This window comes from Arachis ipaensis, chromosome B7 (genome assembly GCF_059453495.1).
Source record: "Arachis ipaensis isolate K30076 ecotype BB chromosome B7, ASM5945349v1, whole genome shotgun sequence".
NCBI classification, from domain to species: Eukaryota; Viridiplantae; Streptophyta; class Magnoliopsida; order Fabales; family Fabaceae; genus Arachis; species Arachis ipaensis.
This window is the reverse complement of record NC_142442.1, coordinates 109,619,042-109,641,184: the sequence shown is the minus strand read 5'-3', so window position 1 is coordinate 109,641,184 and position 22,143 is coordinate 109,619,042. Positions and strand designations below refer to the sequence as shown.

The window sequence follows — 22,143 nt, the reverse complement described above, 5'->3', positions numbered from 1 at the left end:
AGCCATTCCTACCCTATAAAACCTAAAACACTTAACACACGGATCACGGCATCGAATGGTATAAAGGAGAATTAAAATACACAAATTAAAGATCTCTAGGAAGCAAGTTTTCAACCATAGAATAACACTAGGAAGGAATTGTAAAATCATGCAAATCATATGAATAAGTGGGTGAAGACTTGATGAAACCACTCAATTAAACACAAGATAAACCATAAAATAGTCGTTTATCAACCTCCCCACACTTAAACATTAGCATGTCCTCATGCTTAGCTCAAGGAGATTAAAAGACTAAATAAGGGAAAGTAAGACTCATGCAATGCAATGCAACCTATGAATGCAACTATATGCTAAAATGATTTTGCCTACTTGGTTAAAAATAAATAAGTTCTTCAAGACAAATATAAATCAACTATCACTAATTAAAATCATACATTAAAAACAAGTAAACTTGTAAGAAGATAGCTCATGAAAGCAGGGAACATAGAATCAAGCATTGAACCCTCACTGATAGTATAAGTGCACTCTAATCACTCAAGTGTATAGGGTAATCACTCTACTCTTTCCTAGTCATGCTTTCTAAACTTTGTTCTTCACCTAACCAATCAACAAGTATTTAACGTACCAATGCAAACATCATGAGGTCCTTTCAAGGTTGTAATGGGGCCAAGGTAAGGGTGAGAGTATATATATGGCTAAGTGAGCTATAAATTGAATCCTTGATTAACCTAAGCTTTCACCTATACATACTCTATATACTTTTAAATTCATGCCTAGCTACCCAAAATTCCCTTTTTTGCATTTCATACTCATCCATCAACCCTTCTTTTAATTTGTATCACATATGCATTGATCTTTTCATTAACTTAACATTGCATTGGGGTAATTTTGTCCCCTTATTTATTTACTTATTTATTGAATATTTTTTTTGGAAATTTTTTTGATAGCATAAAAATGAACATAACATTATCAATGCACATGGATTTTTTATTTTTCTAGTCTTACATGATTAGGTACCCAAATTCCCAATATTTTATCAAAGTAAAAACATAACATATTCCCTTATTAACCCATGTTTCCACAATTTTCCCACACTTGATTGACACACAATCTCTATCTTAAACTAACCAAAGATTCAATTGGGGTATTTAATTTGTTTTTCCGCTTAAGGCTAGTGATGTGGTAAAATATAGAACAAATGGGATAGAAAGGCTCAAAGTGGCTAACAAGGGTGACATAAAAAGCTAGGCTATTTGGGATAAGTGAGCCAATAAAATAATGGCCTCATTCATATGCATGCATATAACACATTAAACATTGGACATATAGGATGGAACAAAATATAGATTACAATCAAAGAGAAGAAAACACACAAGAATAAAATATTATTGTTAAATAGTGTAACCATGTAGTTAAGCTCAAATCTCACAGGTTGTGTGTTCTAGCTTTAAACCATGTTCCAATTTACAGTCTTCAAACAAGTTTTAACACAAAAGTTTTGATTTAAATTACTAAAATTTTTCAAAAATAGGGTCTTAAAAAGAAACTTATTATTTTTCAACTAAATAGAACATGCATGCAAATACCTATTACTATGCAATCTATACTATCCTAAAAAAAGAAAAATAACTAATTTATTGGTGTTAAGAAAGAGCAGTTACCTCCGAAAGTCAGGTACCGACCGACCTCCCCACACTTAAAGCTTGGCACCGTCCTCGGTGCCATCAGTCAGGAACAAAGGGGGTTGGTAGCAGTATTTCCATAATTGGGACCGTCATGTCTCCCTGTGCTGGTAAATGAAGCGGAGTCCGGGGTGTCTGGGTCTTCTTCAGGTGGGTGGTTGCCAACAATCAGCTCCTTGACGTATGTAAATCGGCGCTTATTACTGCGCTCTCTTTGCTTTCCTTGCCGGTCAAGCCGGTCTAACCTCTGAAGTATCTGTAGGAGTAGCTGATTTGTTGAAGGTTCTTGTGATGTGGAAGGAGAAGGGATATCTTCCGCTGGTTCTGTGCTCCGGTTGATAGTGGCTGTTGGAGGTCTGATGTACTTCCCGTTAGGACGTACTGACCATCCCGTGGAATCATGGCCTTGGTGTCCCCAGCTCTATAGGAAACTCCGGCTGCTGAGACTAGATCTGAAACCAATGCGGGAAAAGGTAGGTTACCCACAATCTGTACGTGTCCCATAGCATGCCGAATGTGTCTTGGTAAATTGAGGGGCTGGTCTGTAAGGATACACCAGAGTAGAACAGCCATGTCTGCAGTGAAGGAGGACTCGTGAGTGCTCAGAAAGACGTAGTGGGACATAATCTGTGACCACACTCGAGCCTCCAAGGTGAGTGCTAAAGCCAATATTCCCCTAGGTCAGGATCGATGGTATCCATAGATCCATCTGCTGCCAGGTTGTGCTATAACTCTGAGAACGGCGTCCCAGTCAAATTAGTATGTTTGGCGCTTGAAAGAGGCTTTTTGGTATGCGTCCAATCCTTCTGGAGCAGGCAGAAGATCTAAATCTTGTTGAATGGCCTCTTTAGTTATGGAGACTTGCTTCTGACGGACATAGACAGACTGCAGGGTTGGCATGTGAAAATTGGAGTAAAATTTGACTACCCATAAGAGATTGACCTGCCGTGGCTATCTCCTTAAGAATCTCCATTGTCTTCGTTCAATTCGGGGCTCAACAAAATCAATAATGTGGTTCGGGAGGATGAGTAGGTACTCATTATTATAGTTCCTCTCAGCTATGATAGGGAACATCTGCTCACATTAGCGGTTAGTGAACCGCGCAGTGTCCTTTGCTGGAAAGGCTTTTTCTTTTTCATCGACCTTGATGATCCTCTTAACTCGCTTTGTTGAGGGCTTTACTGCTGCGAAGAAGGTTCCGCAGCTAGTGCTCTTTTTGTTCCTTTTCTTGCCGGTGGTTTGGGAGTAGCTTTCTCTTTACCCTTCTTGGTGGACATCCTGAAAAGGGAAAAAGTAAGTAACATTTAAAGCTAAGGGTTAGAGCAAGGAAGAGGATGGTACAAGTGATAATCAATGCAAGGTAAAGAAGGATGTCATTAACACATGGTCGCAACTACATATGAAAAGTTCATCAATGGAAATATAGCAAGCGCATGTTATGGCAAGTAGATGCAAGATGTTTATTGGCATGCTGGCAAGGGCATGAGTAGCATAGATCAAGCATTAATTGCCCAATTTGATTATCAAGTGTTTCAAACTAACAATCTATTTGTATTGACAATTATATTCAATCAATAAAATATTAAAAGGGGTTTTGTGAAAAAAAAAACAGGCATTAGTGCGGAAGGATAGAGTATTTAAATATGCACAATGCCATACGGGCTTTTTCACAAACACTTAGCAAGCATGGTAAATATGTTATTGAAAGTATTGAATCTGAACATGCAAGCAATCATAAGATAATTAATAATTGTTAAACAACTCCTTAATAATCCACAAGCAAAATATAGAAGAAAACAATCATCCAATTAAATTTTTAACACCAATTAAAATAATGTAAAGAAAAAGAAAGAAAAAGAAAACATAGACAATGAAAGTAAAAAGAAAAAGAAGAAGAAAACATAAATAAAAATAATAATAAAAAAGTAAAAAGTGGAAGAAGAAAAAAAAGAACCTTGATGAAGAGGGTGAAGAGGGAAAGAAGAGAGGAAAAAGTAAGAAAGAATAAAGGAGAAAAAAGGGAGAAGAAAGAATTAGGATTAGGGAAGAAAACATAGGAATTCTGGCGCTGATCTGGATAAACTGTGCGGCGCAGGCGACACGGACGCGTGGGGCACGCGTTCGCGTGGTTTGTGATATTTTCAAGTGACGCGTACGCGTGGGTGATGCGTACACCTGACCTGAATTGTGCTATTGGCGCGAGAGCAGCCTCGTGCACGCACAACTCTCTGTTTCATACGCACATTGCCAAATTTTAGGGTGACGCGTGCGCGTGAGGGACGCGCACGCGTGAATGGCTTTATTTGGAAAAATGACGCGGACGCATGGAAGACGCGTACGCGTGCTAGGGCTTGTGCTTCCAGCACAATTCCAGCCCCACACCATCATAACTCTCTGCCATACGCCCATTTACGTCGATTTTGCAGGGTCACGCGTGCGCGTGGGTGACGCGCACGCGTGGAAGGCTGATTTCACAAGCGACGCGGACGCGTCAGGGATGCGTTTGCGTGGGCGTGCTTGTGCCTAAGGCACGCTTCCAGCCATGCTCCCGCGTAACTTTCAGTTTCTTACCTCTTTGTTTCACATGCACATATGACGCGAACGCGTCAGCGACGCTTGCGCGTCGCGTGCAAAAGTTTTTTTATGCAGAATGCAAATGCAAATTCAGACTATATGTAGAGATTATGAGAAGAGTCACTAAGAAAAATAAAGTGGAATAAAATAAAACAAAACTAAGACTAAAATGGAACGATCATACCGTGGTGGGTTGTCTCCCACCTAGCACTTTGCTTTTACGTCCTTAATTTGGACGGTCTTCAAGCTCATTCTGCTTCTGTTGGTGGGTCCTCCAAGAGGAAGACCTCTAGCTCTTTGTGATCCTTCATCTTCTCTCCATGATAAAGCTTTAGGCGATATCCATTGACCTTAATGAATTTGGAGCTAGAAGGATGACGCAGGTGAAAAACTCCGTATGGCTCTGCCTTCTCTACTCTGTAGGGACCTTCCCATCTTGATCTCAGTTTGCCTGGCATGAGCCTCAGTCTGGAGTTATAAAGAAGAACTAACTCCCCTGGTCTGAAATCTCTCCTTTTTATGTGCTTGTCATGGACAGCCTTCATCTTCTCTTTGTATCGCCTGGAGTTGTCATATGCATCTAGGCGAAGGTTCTCTAATTCTGCTAGTTGCAGCTTCCTTTCAGCACCAGCTTCCTCAAAATTCATGATGCACTCCCTCACAGCCCAGAAAGCCTTATGTTCCACCTCTACTAGAAGGTGGCAAGCCTTTCCGTACACTAAGCAGAAGGGACTCATCCCAATGGGTGTCTTATATGCTGTCCGATATGCCCAGAGCGCATCTTGTAGCCTGGCACTCCAGTCCTTCCTATGAGGCTTGACTATCTTCTCCAGAATTCACTTTATTTCTCTGTTAGATACCTCTGCTTGCCCATTGGTCTGGAGATGGTAAGCTGTTGCTACTTTGTGAACTATCCCATACTTCTTCAGTAATCCTGCTAGTCTCCTGTTACAAAAGTGAGTGCCTTGATCACTCACGATTGCTCGTGGTGATCCAAAGCGACATATAATATGGTTTCTAACAAAGGAAACAACAGTGTTAGCATCATTAGTACGGGTAGGAATTGCTTCCACCCATTTAAAAATATAATCTACAACTAACAGTATATAAAGGTAACCACTAGAGTTCGGAAATGGACCCATGAAGTCAATGCCCCAAACATAAAAAATTTCACAGAAAAGCATAATATGTTGAGGCATCTCATCCCTCTTGGATATATTACCAAACCTCTGGCATGGGGAACAAGATTTACGAAAAATAGCAGCATCTTTAAAAAGAGTGGGCCACCAGAATCTACAGTCTAAGATTTTTCTAGCTGTTTTTTGAGGGCCAAAATGTCCTCCACTCTCAGAAGAGTGGCAGGCCTCTAAAATGGACTGGAATTCTAATTGAGGCACACACCTTCTAATTACCTAGTCAGCACCATACCTCCATAAGTATGGGTCATCCTATATATAATATTTAGACTCGCACTTCAGCTTCTCTCTCTGATGCTTTGTAAAATTAGGAGGGAAAGTATGGCTAACTAGATAATTAGCTACAGGTGCATACCAAGGAACTACTTCAGATACTACATGCAAACTATCAAATGGGAAAGCATCATTGATAGGAGTGGAGTCATCCTTAATGTGCTCAAGGTGACTCAAGTGGTCTGCCACTAAATTTTGGTTACCACTCCTATCCTTAATTTCTAAATCAAATTCTTGCAGCAATAGTATCCAACGTATCAACCTTGGTTTGGACTCTTTTTTAGCTAATAAATACTTTAGAGCTGCATGGTCTGAATACACTACCACCTTAGTACCAAGTAAATAGGCCCGGAATTTATCCAGAGCAAAAACAATAGCCAACAGCTCTTTTTCAGTGGTGGTGTAATTAGACTGAGCAGCGTCTAAGGTCTTAGACGCATAAGCAATTATGAAAGGATCCTTACCTTTGCGCTAAGCCAGTGCTGCTCCTACTGCATGGTTGGAGGCATCACACATAATCTCAAAAGACTGGCTCCAGTCTGGTCCTCTCACAATTGGAGCTTGAGTTAGGGCGATCTTTAGTTTATCAAACGCTTGCATGCAATCCTCACTGAACTCGAACTCAACATCTTTCTACAGTAGTCTGGATAAAGGCAATGCTACTTTACTGAAGCCCTTAATGAATCTACTGTAGAAACCTGCATGGCCAAGGAACGAATGGACTTTCCTCGCAAAGGAGGGGTAAGGTAAACTAGAAATGACATCTACCTTTGATGGATCTACAAAAATACCAGTATTAGACACAACATGTCCTAGAACAATTCCTTGTTTTACCAAAAAATGACACTTTTCAAAATTCAGTATAAGGTTTGAACTAACACACCTGTCTAATATTCTAGCTAAACTATCCAAGCAAAGGTTAAAGAAATCACCATAAATGCTAAAATCATCCATGAATACTTCCATACAGTTCTCAATAAGATCTGAAAAGATACTCATCATGCATCTTTGGAAAGTAGCCGGTGCATTACATAAGCCAAAAGGCTTCCTTTTGTATGCATACATTCCAAAGGGACATGTAAAAGTAGTCTTCTCCTGATCTTCAGGGGCTATATGAATTTGAAAATATCCTGTATAACCATCTAAAAAGCAGTAATGAGATTTACCTTATAGGCGATCAAGCATCTGATCAATAAATGGCAAGGGGTAATGATCCTTGTGAGTAGCTTGGTTGAGATGCCTATAATCAATGCAAACTCTCCATGAATTCTGCACTCTAGTTGTTAGGAGCTCTCCATACTTATTTTTTACTGTTGTGACTCCAGACTTCTTGGGCACCACTTGTACTGGACTGACCCATTCATTATCTGAGATGGGGTAGATAATATCTGCTTCAAGTAGCCTGGTCATTTCTTTCTTGACAACTTCTAAGATGGTGGGATTCAATCTTCTCTAGGGTTGACGGATAGGCTTTGATCCTTCTTCTAAGAATATCCTGTGCTCACAAACTTGAGGGTTGATGCCTACTATATCCACCAAGCTCCACCCAATTACTTTCTTGTGTTTTCTCAGCACACTAAGTAGCTTCTCCTCTTGTTGGGAAGTGAATTCCCTTGCAATGATAACTGGGAGCTTCTGATTATCCTCAAGGTAAGCATACTTGAGGTGGGGTGGAAGAGGCTTTAATTCCAATTTCTGCTCATGGCTAGGCTCTGGATTATCTTGAGCTAATGATAATGGCAAAGTGTCCTCATTGTGTTCAGAGGGTGTCCCCACACTTAGACTTTGCTCCATGTACTTCTCTTCTACTTCTTCTTGGTAAACTTCAGCTACAGTTTTATCAATGATATCGCACTGGAAGATAGAATGATCTTCCGGAGGGTGCTTCATAGCTTCATTTAAACTGAAACTCACTACTCTGCCATCTATCTTAAAGGAGTAAGTTCCTGAGAATGCATCCAGCTTGAACTTCGAAGTCTTCAGGAATGGTCTTCCAAACAGGATTGATGATGGTCTTCCTGAGTCATTAGGGGGCATTTCCAAGATATAGAAGTCAATGGGAAATGTGAGCCCCTTAATGCTCACTAATACATCTTCAGCAATTCCAACCACTGTAATAATGCATTTATCTGCTAACACAAAATGAGCTGTCGACATTTTTAAGGGAGGGAGCCTCAAAGCATCATATATAGACAATGGCATTATACTAACACACGCTCCTAAATCACACATGCAGTCAGAAAATATTACACCTCCAATGGTAAAGTTAACCATGCATGGACCTGGGTCACTACATTTTTCAGGTATACCTCCCATTAAAGCAGATATAGAACTACCTAAAGGAATAGTTTCTAATTCATTAATTTTGTCTTTATGTATGCATAAATCTTTCAGAAACTTTGCATATTTAGGTACCTACTGAATAACATCAAAAAGAGGAACAGTTACCTCAACCTTTTTGAAAATTTCTCCCATTTTGGGATCAAGTTCCATCTGCTTCCTGGACTTCTGTGCAAGGTGTGGAAATGGGATAGGAATGGCACCACTTGCAGCTTCTGTATTCTTTAGTGTTCCATTCTTTGGCTGAACCACTTCTTCTTTAACTATGCCTTATTCAGCTATGTCTTGTACTTCCTCTTCCTCTTCAGCGTCTTCCATTTCAACTAAGTCTTCAACTGGGGTGTGTTCTTGTGGGCTTGGCTCCTCCTGGGTCCTCTCTTGCAGTGTAGTTTTGGACCTCAAAGTGATGGAATTGATGCCACCCTTGGGATTGGGTAAGGGTTGAGAGGGAATTCCACTGGAGCTTGAAGGCTGATTGGTGGAAGCAGGTAATGAATCTATCCGGGAGACGAGAGCTTGTAAAGTGGCATTCAGACCATTTAGAGTAGAGTTCAGTGTAGTCTGTATGTCTTGTTGTCCTTGTGCAAGAGAACAAAGTATCTCGTCATTTGATGAGGAAGGGGGATAAGTGATCTGAGGGGCCTGTTGTTGGTTGTGCTGGGGTCCTTGGGACTGCCTTAAATGAGGTGCTCTGTAAGGCTGGTTCTGATTTTGCTGTCTGTTGTTGTTATTCCACCTCTGATTTCCATTGTTGTCTCTGCCTCCTCTGTTATAGTTGTCCCTCCAACCATGGTTAGAATTATCTCTCCAGCCCTGGTTGGAGTTGTCCTGCCACCCTTGGTTATAGTTCCCACCTTGGTTGTAGTTGCCGCCTTGCTGATTGTATCCTTGATTTGGACGGTCATAGAAGTTATGAGTAGCTGCCACAGTGTTGTCTTCTTGTTGGAGTTGTAGACACTCATCAGTATAATGACTATAATCAGCACATATTCCGCATACTCTTTGGCGGACCAGCTGTTGGCTTTGTTGTGGTGGGAAAGACTGTTGTTGTTGTTGTTGATTCAACTACATCTGCTTCAGCAGGTTGGTCATCTCACATATAGCTTGTGTAACGGCAGTAGTCTCACTGATAGAGGAAACCTCTGCAACAATCTTTGAGTGGCTGTTCCTGTGCCTGTGATTTCTAAGTGGACTTAGCTAAGTCATTTATCAGTTGCCATACTTCATCTGCGGTTTTGTACCTTTTCAGAGAACCATTACTAGCATTATCTAGTGTAGTTTTATCCCGAGGCTTCATGCCTTGAGTGAAGTAGCTGATCAATACCAACTTGTCAATCATGTGGTGGGGGCATGCGTCCAAAAGATTCTTGAAGCGCTCCCAGTACTCATAGAGAGTCTCTGATTCACCTTGAACAATGCAGGAGATCTCTTTTCTCAATCTATCTGTAACTTCAGCTGGAAAGTATTTTTTCAAGAATTCTCTCCTAAGCATATCTCAGTTGGTAATAGTGGCTTCAGGTTGGGAGTAGTACCACTCCCTCGCCTTTCCCTTAAGAGCAAATGGGAAGGTGGTTAACAGAATAGAAGTTTTATTTGCACCATGACGCCTAACAGTAGAACAGGCTGTCTGAAAATCCCTTAGGTGCTTAATAGGCTCCTGAGCAGGTAAGCCATGAAACTTGGGCATCAAATTGATTAGTGCAGTCTTCAGTTCAAATTCTGTAACCAGAGTTGGATGATGCACTTGATACGGCTACAGTATAAAATTTGGGGCTCCAGCTTCCTGGAGAGTAATCCTCCTAGGTGCTGCCATATTATCTACATGTGAATCAACTGAATCAGTAGTAAATGAGCTTATTTCCTCCTCCGATGGCGGTTCAGATTCGCCCTCAGATGAGACTGGTGAATCGATAACAATTACTTCACCACCCTCAGAGGCTAACCGATGCCGAGCTCGCCTAATACGTGAAATAGTTCTTTCAATTTCAGGATCAAATGCGGCTAAGCTCGGATTAGGAAATGAATGCGTCATTCAATGAAAGAAACATACAACTCAAGGTAATAAAATAAAATAAAATTTGCAAATAAAAATAAAAATATGTACACTAATTAATAATTTAGCACACTATTGCAACTCCCCGGAAATGGCGCCAAAAATTGATGCGTGGCGTAAGTTTGACCAATTAAGAGATTATAATATTAGAACAGCGTTGCAAGTATAGCCCTTAACCAGCAAAAATCTGCCTCATAAATTTAGAAAGGTTGTCACAAAATTTTAGAATAAAAATACTGGGAGTATGAGTCCCAGGTCGTCTCCCGACGAGTTGCTAAAAAAGGGTGCTAATTTATTAATCAGGAGCTTTCCAAGAGGTTTTGAGTTTGAATAACAGAAAATACACAATCGTAATTAAGTGCAATGAAAATTAAAAGGAATTTATATTATTCAAAATAAAAAGCCTTAACTAGGGGAATGATTAATTGGAAGTTCTATCCTTGTTGGAATTCTCTCAAGTGTAGTATAAAGAGGTTGTTGTTTTCACTTAGTTAACCATTACTAAATAAAGGAAAGTCAAGTGATTGAGCTAACTCTTATTCGCAAATCCTAGTCCTCTCCCTTGGGAAGGTCTAGTGTTAGTAAATACAGAATTAGCCAACAACTTCCAAATTAACTAATCACTTGAGCATTCCAACTCAAGTGTCTCCTCTTAATCAGCCCCCATGTCAAGTAGGGAATCTACTCTATTGACATGGATACCATCTTCGTTATTGGGAGTTTGGAATAGAAAATAGACATAATAATGTAAATAAGATAGGAATTCAAAATTAATTAAAAGTAAAAGTAATCCTTTGCATTAACAATCCATGAAAATAATCCAATTGTAACTCTAAACAAGAATTAAGAATATGGAATAAATAAAAGAGTAAGGAAACAAACTAGAATAGTATCTTCAGTGGACGTGATGACTCTTCAATATCCAAAGCAGTGAACCTCTGCTTTCCTACTATCTTCATCCAATCAGTCTTACTCCCTTCCATGGCTGGCTTTATGTGATACATCACCATTGTCAATGGCTACTTTCGGTCTTCTCTCGGGAAAATGATCCAAATGCCCTGTCACGGCACGGCTAATCATCTGGAGGCATCACCCTTGTCAATGGCTTCATCTTATCCTCTCAGTGAAAATGGTCAACGCACCCTGTCACGGCACGGCTATTCATCTGTCGGTTCTCGATCATGCTGGAATAGGATTTACTATCCTTTTGCGTCTGTCACTACGCCCAGCAATCGCGAGTTTGAAGCTCGTCACAGTCATTCAATCATTGAATCCTACTCGGAATACCACAGACAAGGTTTAGACTTTCCGGATTCTCTTGAATGCCTCCATCATTCTAGCTTACACCACGAAGATTCTGATTAAGAGATCTAAGAGATACTCAGTCAATCTAATGTAGAACGGAAGTGGTTGTCAGGCACGCGTTCATGGGGAATGATGATGATTGTCACGTTCATCACATTCAGGTTGAAGTGCGAATGAATATCTTAGAAGCGAAATAAGATGAATTGAATAGAAAACAGTAGTACTTTGCATTAATCTTTGAGGAACTGCAGAGCTCCACACCTTAATCTATGGAGTATAGAAACTCTACCGTTAAAAATACATAAGTGAAAGGTCCAGGCATGGCCGAATGGCCATCCCCTCTGATCTAAGAACCCGGCGTCCAAAGATCAAAAGATGTCTAATACAATAGTAAAAGGTCCTATTTATAATAAACTAGCCGCTAGGGTTTACAGAAGTAAGTAATTGATGCATAAATCCACTTCCGGGGCCCACTTGGTGTGTGCTTGGGCTGAGCTTTAACTTTCCACGTGCAGAGGCCATTTGTGGAGTTGAACGCCAGGTTTTGCTCCATTTCTAGCGTTCAACTCTGGTTCTTGATCCATTTCTGGCGCTGAACTCCAGAATTGGGCAGAGAGCTGGCGTTGAACGCCAGTTTACGTCATTTATCCTCGAGCAAAGTATGGAATATTATATATTTCTGGAAAGCCCTGGATGTCTACTTTCCAACGCAATTGGAAGCGCGCCATTTTGAGTTCTGTAGCTCCAAAAAATCCACTTTGAGTGCTGGGAGGTCAGAATCCAACAGCATCAGCAGTCCTTCTTCAACCTCTGAATCTGATTTTTGCTCAAGTCCCTCAATTTCAGCCAAAAAATACCTGAAATCACAGAAAAATACACAAACTCATAGTAAAGTCCAGAAATTTGAATTTAACATAAATTCTAATAAAAACATCCCTAAAAGTAACTAGATTCTACTAAAAACATACTAAAAACAATGCCAAAAAGCGTATAAATTATCCACTCATCAATGCTACTTTGAGTCCTGTGCAATTCTATTAATTTTAGGTAGAGTTTGGTTGGATTTGATGGAGCTTCTGCAGAAAAAGAGAAGAAGGCTATATAGGGCAGGAATGGCTTAAAGGATGGAGAGGAAGCTTGCACAAATGGAAAGAGCAAAAGAATTAAAGGAGATGACCAGCGAGGAGCGACGCGTGCGCGCACCTGACGCGTGCGCGTGATTTGGAGATTTGCACAGTGATGCGTGCGCATACCTGACGCGTACCCGTGACACGCGAAGAAGACCAGCGACGCGTATTCGTGACTTGCGCCACGTGCAGAAAACGCAAAAAATGCTGATTATTTAATTAATTCTGATTTAAACTTTATTTTTATTTTAAATTAGGAAAAGATATTATTTTAGTTTTAGAAAATAGAATTTAAATTTATTAGAATTAGATATAAAAAAAAATAAACTTCTCTTCTAGAGATTATTCCATCTCATTCCAAAATTTTCAGTTTACGAGAATCCTAGTTTTTCACTCTGAACCATGAGCAACTAAACCTCCACTGTCAAGGTTATGAGCTCTGTCTATTGTATGGATTGATTCTATTGTTTTTGTCTATATTAATTCATGTACTGATGTATAATTCAAGAATTATTTTCGTTCTTTATTTTATGAATTTGGGTGGAACGGAAGTATGACCCTCTTTCTAATTGAGTTCTTGGATAACTTGGAAAAGCTCTTTACTTGAACAACAGCTTGAAAATAATTTCTCCTAAATTCTAATTTTCTGGACTTAACGAGATACGTGACATATAATCCTCTTATATTTGGATAATTAAGATTTTTGTGGCATATAAACTAGAATTGAACTTCACCCTCTAATTGGAATTAATTGACCAAGGAATTGGCGGTTGATGAAAGTTAGAGGAGACTAGAAAGGTCTAAGGAATTAGGGTCTAGTCACATATAGTTTGCCATGAATTAAATCTTGCGTTATTAAAATAAATTAATAAGAAAAGTCAATCTGGAAAATAGATAACTCTGAAGCCTTAACTGTTTCTCCATACATATTTCACAACCTATTTACTGCTTGCTTTATTAAATTTCTGAATTATGTTTTAATGCTCTTTGAACTCTCAACACCATTTTTTGCTTGTCTAACTAATCCAATCAATCAATCATTGTTGCTTGATCCATCAATCCTCGTGGGATCGACCCTCACTCACCTGAGGTATTACTTGGTATGGCCCGGTGCACTTACCGGTTAGTTTGTGGGTTATAAATTCTGCACCAAGTTTTTGGCGCCGTTGCTGGGGATTGATTGTGATTGACAACTACTCGTTGTTTGATTGCTTAGATTAGATAATTTTTCTTTTAATTAGTTTTATTTTAGTATTATTAGTTTCTATTTTTTATTTTTTTCTTCCTTAATTTATTTTCTTGTTTTTCGTTCACATTCTCCCCTGTCCCCTTTCTTTTTTTATTTTCTTTTAACTTTTAATTTCTCTAGCTTTAATTTTTATTTTTTCAAAACTTTCATGCGTTGCTTTTTTTATTTTCATTTTTATTTTCGTTTTCTTTTATTAGTGTCTTATTTATTCAATATCTTCTTTATTTTATTTTATTTTAATTTTTTTATTTTGTTTTCCTTTTTATTTTCTTATAATTTATTTTTGTTTTTCATTATTTTTATTTTTCTATTTTATGAGTCTTGTTTAGTTTTTCCTTTTAAGTTTCAAATTCTATAGCATTTATTTTTTCTTAATTTTTGAAATTAAGTTTGGTGTTTTCTTAGTAATTTTTCTTTTAAAAATAATTTTTAAAAGTACCAGTATTTTTCATTATTTAATTTTTGAATTCTTAGTTCTCCTCTTTTTATTTATTTTCAAATTTTCTTTTATTTTTATCATTCTTTATTTTATTTCTTAGAGAAAAAAAGAATGCTGTTCTTTCTTCTTTGCTTTCCTATTTACCACATGGTGCGTTTAATTCTTTTTGGTATTTTGTGCTAAGAAAAATAATAGAGAGAGATCACATGGGTTACTACTCACACCCAATGAGTGATTCATATTATTATGAATGGGGGAACTACCCAACTTTTGGTTGGCAAAGTCAAAACCAAAGAAACTTCAGTGCTCCATGTTCCAACTATCAAGAACCACCATCTCCATATTCATACCAAGAACCACCACCTCTCTATCTATATCAAGAACCATCATCTTTCTACCCATATCAAGAGCCACTATCTCCTTATTCATACCAAGAACCATCTTCTTTTTACTCTTATCAAGAATCATCATCTCTTTGTTATTCATATCAAGAGCCACCATCTCCTTATTCATATCAAGAACCATAAGATCTTGAGATTCTCATGAAAGAATTCATAAATGATATAAAGACAAGTGTAAAAAATGTAGAGAAATATGTGCAGTTGATTATCAAGTCCCAGGAAGAGGAACAAGCAATTTCCTTCCCAAGAGATATAATGCAAGATCCTATAGAAAAAAGTGAGGAAATCAATCAAAGGAGTTCATACTCCAATGAATTAGAGAACTTTCCACCCTCACACATGGAAGAAGAGGAAGATGCAAAAACAAAGGAGGAAGATGCACCAACAAAGAAGGAAGATGCACAAAAAAAGGAGGTTATAAGGGATGAAAATAATTATGGAAATCTACACTCCAATGAAGTAGAGAGTGGCATAGAGGGTGAGTTAATTGAACCACCAATCCAAGAAGTTCTTGATGAAGGGTACACTCTAACTATCACACAACACCCAAATTTTGAAATCAAAGAAGTGAAGGCAACCAAGAAAAACACTAAAAAGGGGATTGTGACCAAGAAACAGAAGAAAATATCCATGAAAAAGAGAAGGTCAGAAAAAAACAATCCAACCTCTACACCAACAAGCAAGGTGAATCAAGTTAATCACAATAAAAGAAAGCTTGTTAGGAGGAATTTATATCAGGGGGCACTAATCTTCACCTCTCCCCCCTTGGAGTCATTTCTTTTAACCAACTGGAAGAAGAGGAAGAAAATTCAACAATCAAGTGTCAAGCTAGTGACATTAAAGAAGCACTTGTTGGGAGGCAACCCAACTACTAGTATCCTTGGTTTTGCAGTTGCTTTGGTTTTAATTTTATAGTTATTTTGATTTTAGCATTATAGTTATTTTAGTTTTGGTTTTAAATTACTTTATCTATTTTTTTTAGAATTTTTCTTGTTTTACATGTGTTTTGGTCATGCAGAATAATTAGAACAGGAACAGGAGCAATTAAGAAGAATTTTTGACACCCTGTTTTCATATTTTCTTTGTTTGAGGACAAGCAAACTTTTAAGTTTGGTGTTGTCGCTTCGCTTTTGGCCTTTTCTGTATATTTTAATAGCACCAAAGGGAGATGAATGCTCTTCATGGAGGAATGAGATGGCCATCAGCATAATTGAGGTGGTTGAGTTCCTTTCATTCTATTTCTCTTCCGTTCTTATTTTGTTGTCTTCTGTTTTCTGTTGCTTTGATTGCCTGCATGATCTTTAGTACTTTTAGTTCTTAGATTTAGTTTCATTATGTCATTTGCTTTTAGTTAAAAAATGTCTCATGTATTGCTCACTGAGCTTGAAATCAAAAAGTAAAAAAAAGATGTAGTGCATGAGAAATTGAGTTTAATTTTTAGAGTAGTCTCATTTATCCAAATGTGGTGGTATTTTCTGTGACTCTGAATGCAAGACATAAACAGTGCATATTTAAATTTGAATCAAAGAATGTTGATGTACAAGGAACAGGGATTTAGAGAATTATTATGACTTCTCTGAAATAAACAAAAATTTAATCCTTGAAGCAAAAGAAATAGCAAAAAACAAAGGGGGGAGGAATGTAAAAGCAAGGTCCAAGGCTCTGAGCATCAATGACTAGGGAGGTCAGACATGATTAAAAGTTCAAAGAGTTGTTTCCCTAGTCATATACTTGTGGTGTTCTTGTATTAAGTAATCCTTGAGACAAAACATTTAGAGTCGAGATCAATTGCAATTAGCAGAGTATGCCAAAGGCTTTGAGCACCACTGTCTGAGAGTAGCTGAAAGAAAAATCAGAACTTCAAAAGAGCTCCCCAGTTAAGTGCTTGTGGTGTTTCTGTGTCAAGTAAAGTTTGAGACAAAACATTTAAAGTCACGGCTAGGCTCAAGGTGCAAAGCACCAAAGAAAAGAGAATTAAAGTAAATTTTGCTGTGTTCAAGGATTAAACTAGCGTATAAAGATCAGAAGATTCATAATATGATCCGGATTCTAATTCTGAATGACACTGACATCCCTCTAATTCAAAGAAGAGTGAGATGCCAGAACTGTTTAGAATTACAATGAATAAACCCCATTTTTAAGAAGAGACATGAGCATAACTGAACTCTCACCTCTCATGCAAATTCACATCTTAATCATGTACTAATTTTGGTTGCTTGAGGACAAGCAACAATTCAAGTTTGGTGTTGTGATGCATGAGCATCTTTCTTATCTTTTCCTAGTGAATTTGCATTTAATTTGATTGAGTTTAATTAAGAATTAATTACCTTTTAGCCACTATGGATGCTACTTTGAGTCTTGTGCAATTCTGTTTATTTTAGGTAGCATTTGGTTGGATTTGATGGAGCTTCCACAGAAAAAGAGAAGAAGGCTATATAGGGAAGGAATGGCTTAGAGGATGGAGAGGAAGCTTGCACAAATGGAAAGAGCAAAAGAATTAAAGGAGATGGCCAGTGAGGAGCGACGCGTGCGCGCACCTGACGCGTGCGCGTGATTTGGAGATTTGCACAGCGATGCGTGCGCGTACCTGATGCGTACGCGTGACACGTGAAGATGACCATCGACGCATACGCGTGACATGCGCCACGTGCAGAAAACGCAAAAAACACTGATTATTTAATTAATTCTGATTTAAACTTTATTTTTATTTTAAATTTGGAAAAGATATTATTTTAGTTTTAAAAAATAGATTTTAACTTTATTAGGATTAGATATAAAAGAGAAAAAGAAACTTCTCTTCTAGAGATTATTCCATCTCATTCCAAAATTTACAGTTTATGAGAATCCTAGTTTTTTCACTCTGAACCATGAGCAACTAAACCTCCACTGTCAAGGTTAGAAGCTCTGTCTATTGTATGGATTGATTCTATTGTTTTTGTCTATTTTAATTCATGTACTGATGTATAATTCAAGAATTGTTTTCGTTCTTTATTTTATGAATTTGGGTGGAACGGAAGTATGACCCTCTTTCTAATTGAGTTTTTGGTTAACTTGGAAAAGCTCTTTACTTGAACAACAGCTTGAAAATAATTTCTCCTAAATTCTAATTATCTGGACTTAACGAGATACGTGACATATAATCCTCTTATATTTGGATAATTAAGATTTTTGTGGCATATAAACTAGAATTGAACTTCACCCTCTAATTAGAATTAATTGACCAAGAAATTGGCGGTTGATGAAAGTTAGAGGAGACTAGAAAGGTCTAAGGAATTAGGGTCTAGTCACATATAGTTTTCCATAAATTATATCCTGCATGATTAAAAAAATTAGTAAGAAAAGTTAATTCGGAAAAATAGATAACTCTAAAACCTTAACTGCCTTTTTTATACTTTACTCCCACTTCCATTTACTAACAAAGACTCCTTTCGTACAAAAATTTAGTTGTCACAAGTAATAAACCCCTAATAAAATTGATAACCAAAGTATTTAAACCTCGGGTCGTCTCTCAATGAATTGCAGGAAGGTGTAGTTATTATTGGTTATGGAAAATTATATTTTTGGGTTTTTGAAAGGTTGAACAAGGAATGTAAATGATAAGAAAATAAACTAATGATTAAGTGAACTCTTGGCAAGGTATGAGAATTAGACGTCCTATCCTAGTTATCCTTATTATTGCTCCCGCTTACTTAACCCTTACTAAATAAAGGAAAGTCAAGTGGACTACTCAATTTGATTCCTCAAGTCCTAGTCAACTCCTAAGAAAAGACTAGCTTTAGAGGGATACAAACCAACCAGCAACTTTCAATTATCAATTAACAAAGGAGTTTGATAGCTCAAGAGTCTCTAATTACTCTACCAAAGCCAAGAATGTAAAAAGCTAAATTAAAATCATAAATATGAAATACCTCGAATTGCATTAAATGAAGAAATCAAATCTAATATGGAGTTCATAAACCAAATTGGAAAATAAATAAACAAGAATGCTAGAATAAATAAAAGTAGAAGAGAAACTAAATTAAAGGAACATTGAACCTGGAATTGAGAAGAAATAAACCTAAAACTAAGAGAAATCCTAAAACCTAGAGAGAGGAGAGAGCCTCTCTCAGAAAAACTACATCTAAAACCTAACTTGTTGTGAATTGATGAATGAATGAATGATGTATGAGTTGTCTCGAGTTTCTGCTTGTCCCATGGCTTTAGTTTGCATTTCTGGGCTGAAAACTGGGTTTAAACTCAGCCCAAATAACGCACATCACGCGTACGAGACGCGTGTGCGTCGTTTGGCGATATTCCTTGTCATGTGTACGCGTCAGTCACGCATACGCGTCGCTGATCATCTTTGCATGTCACGTGTACGCGTCAGGTACGCGCACGCGTCGTCGTGCAAACTCGCTTTTCGCGCGCACGCTTCAGTTACGCACACGCGTCGTTCCTCTGGTCAGCTCCTTGGTTTCTTGTGTTCCTTCCTTTTTTGCAAGCTTCCTTTCCATCCTCTAAGCCATTCCTACCTTATAAATCCTGAAAACACTGAACACACAGATCACGACATCGAATGGTATAAAGGGGAATTAAAATATACAATTTAAAGGCTTAGGAAGTAAGTTTTCAATCATAGAACGAAATTGGGAAGGAATTGTAAAATCATGCAAATTATATGAATAAGTGAGCAAAGAATTGATAAAAACCACTCAAATTAGCACAAGATAAACCATAAAAGAGTGGTTTATCAGTGGCCAATCCCCACGTCGCATGCAGCAGTCGTGTACGCATGCCTTTAAAACCTAGGAAATTTTTTAAAGCTGCAGAAATTAGATTTTTATACCGAATTTCAAACGTGCATAACTTTTTTGTTTTAAAACATTTTTCATCCGTTCTTCGAACGTCTTAAATCTCTCGAACCTAACTCTCACTTAAATCAAAATTCATTCAAAATGAGGGTCCGGAGACTAATTTATGCTTCGTCAAAGTTTATCAAAAGCAAGGTTTTATAAAAACTTCCATGGTTCTTTAGTTTTCCAAAACATCAAACTAAACCAATTCTAAAACCCATTCTAATCTATACCAAAACTTATCATTCATTCAACACCAACAATGATATATATATTCTCCATGGTGCGAATTTTGAATACCACAGACTAACCAGCAAGTGCACCGGATCGTACCAAGTAATACCTCAGGTGAGTGAGGGTCGATCTCACGAGGATTGATGGAATAAGCAACAATAGTTGAGTGATTCACTTAGTCAGACAAGCAAAAAGAAGTGTTTTGAGTTCAAATTGCATTAAACAATAATCAGAGAAATTAAGAAAGCAAATAGTAAATTGGTTGTGATAATTATATGAGAAAACAGTTAAGGTTTTGGAGATGTTCAGATTTCATGATTAACGATTCTTATTAACCACTTTGATTATGCAAAGATTCAATTCACAACAAACTTAAGTGATTAGATTCCATTTTCTTGGAAATTTAATCCTCCTCTAACTCAATCAACCGCCAATTTCTTGGTCACTTAATCTAATTAGAGGGTTTATGTTCAAATCCTAGTTTATAAGCTACACAAAACCCTAATAATACAAAGATGATTTGATTATATGTCACGTATCACATTAAGTTTAGATAGTTAGAGAGCTATGAGAATTCAGTTTCAAGCTGTTATTCAAGTGAGATAACTTTTCCAAGATTCAACAAGAATTCAAGTTAGAAAAGAGTTATTTTCTAATATACTTTAATCCGTAAGATGAAGAACAAAATTGAATCTTGAATATAAATCAATGCATTAAGTAGAAGTAGAAAATAATAATTATTAATTCTTCCAAATAAACAGAGCTCCTAACCTTAACAATAGAGGTTTAGTTGCTCATGGTATGGAAAAAACCCTAGCAGAGAAAAGTGTAAAGTGCTGAAGAGGAGAAGAAGAAGAAGAGACCCTAGGCCAAGATATCTTATCCTTTTATATCTAATCCTAATAAATGTAAAATATAATTTTTAAAACCTAAAAATATCTTTTCTTAATTTAAAATTTATTTTAAAAACTAAATTAAATCAAAAGATTTGATGTGATTCATGCGGAAGCCCTTCAATTTCAGTATGATGGTGCCAAACTTGAGCTGGGTGAAGTTTTGCGCCACGTTCATATGAGGACGCACGCATTCCAACATTCCTGGCACCAAACACTGGGATGTGGCATTTGGCGCCACTATGGCCGAAACAAATGTGGAGTTCTATTGCTTCCTGGTGCCAAACTTGGGTTGGATGAAATTTGGTGCCACCTTCTGGATGAAATTCACTCCTTTTCTTCCTTCTAAACTCCGTTAAATTTGCCTGAATGCTACCTGAAATCAATCAAATTTGAAAACAACTCAAAATTGCATTCATGGTGGCTTAAAACACCTAAATCTTGATTTAATTCAACAAATTCAAATGCAAATTCACTAAGAAAAGATAAGAAAGATGTTCACGTATCACTCCATCACTTACCAATTCACTTTCTCAACCATTCTCACACCTAAATATTATTCAATTCACCACTCGTTAAATCCATAATTCAACAACATCATAAGACCCACAACTTCCACCACTTATCATCACTGTCAACCATAATAATACATATTCATCTCCAACATCAAAAGTCTCAACAATCAACATCAACCATAATAATCAATGCCCATTCTCATAATCAATATTCAACATCAAACATCAACAACATCATAAATCATCAATCATCATCACATTAGAATCTACTACAATCATATCTCAACACATACATTTTATTCAATGTCCACAACATACATATACCACAAACACAACCCAACAACTATATATTCAATTCAATCGTATCTTATGTTCCACTAGCCTAAGTTTCACGAAACATTAAATATTACATAGAGAAAACTAAAACCATACCTTGACCGATTTTCACGAAACTCAAAACTCCCAAAAACTTGATACCAACAAGCTTCCAGAAGGTTTCAACCACCAACACCAATCCAAAAGCCAACACCATTTCCAATAATCACCAAATATCAAGCTATACACATATAATATACCAAACTTAATACTTAGGGGTCGCAATATACCAAACCACAAGGATTTCGAAGTAACTCACCTTTCCCAAAGGTAGTAGGGACAAAACCCAACAATATTCCAATGCTAGATCATTCATAAACAACCAAAATCACAAAAATACATTCAACACTAAACCCAAAAATGTGAATTTTGTTAGGGCTGAAGAAAGGAGTATGAAATGTGATTTCTTACAAAAAAAATGCTTAGATAGAAATGACGGGCTCGGCAAGAGCTTTGCATGGCTGCAAACGGCACACAAATCAGAGCACCGTAGCTCAAGATACAAGAAAAAGCAAAAGAAGATGAATATTGTTTTCTCTCTTCTTCAACTCAGCTACTAGGTTTGTGATTTGGGATAAAATAAGGCTGAACGGCCTCTTATGTATGTATATATATGTTGGGCTTGGGCCTAACTTAGGCCTGGTCTAACCCATTA

At 37.5% G+C, this 22,143-nt stretch overlaps 1 non-coding gene across 1 annotated transcript; it reads left to right on the top strand.

Annotated features, from left to right (window-relative positions):
• Window positions 1-9,402: 9,402 nt before the first annotated feature.
• LOC148553704 (small nucleolar RNA R71) lies at window positions 9,403-9,506 on the top strand. Its single transcript, XR_015893523.1, has one exon. It is a non-coding gene; the product is annotated as a small nucleolar RNA R71 (small nucleolar RNA).
• The last annotated feature ends 12,637 nt before the right edge of the window (window positions 9,507-22,143 follow it).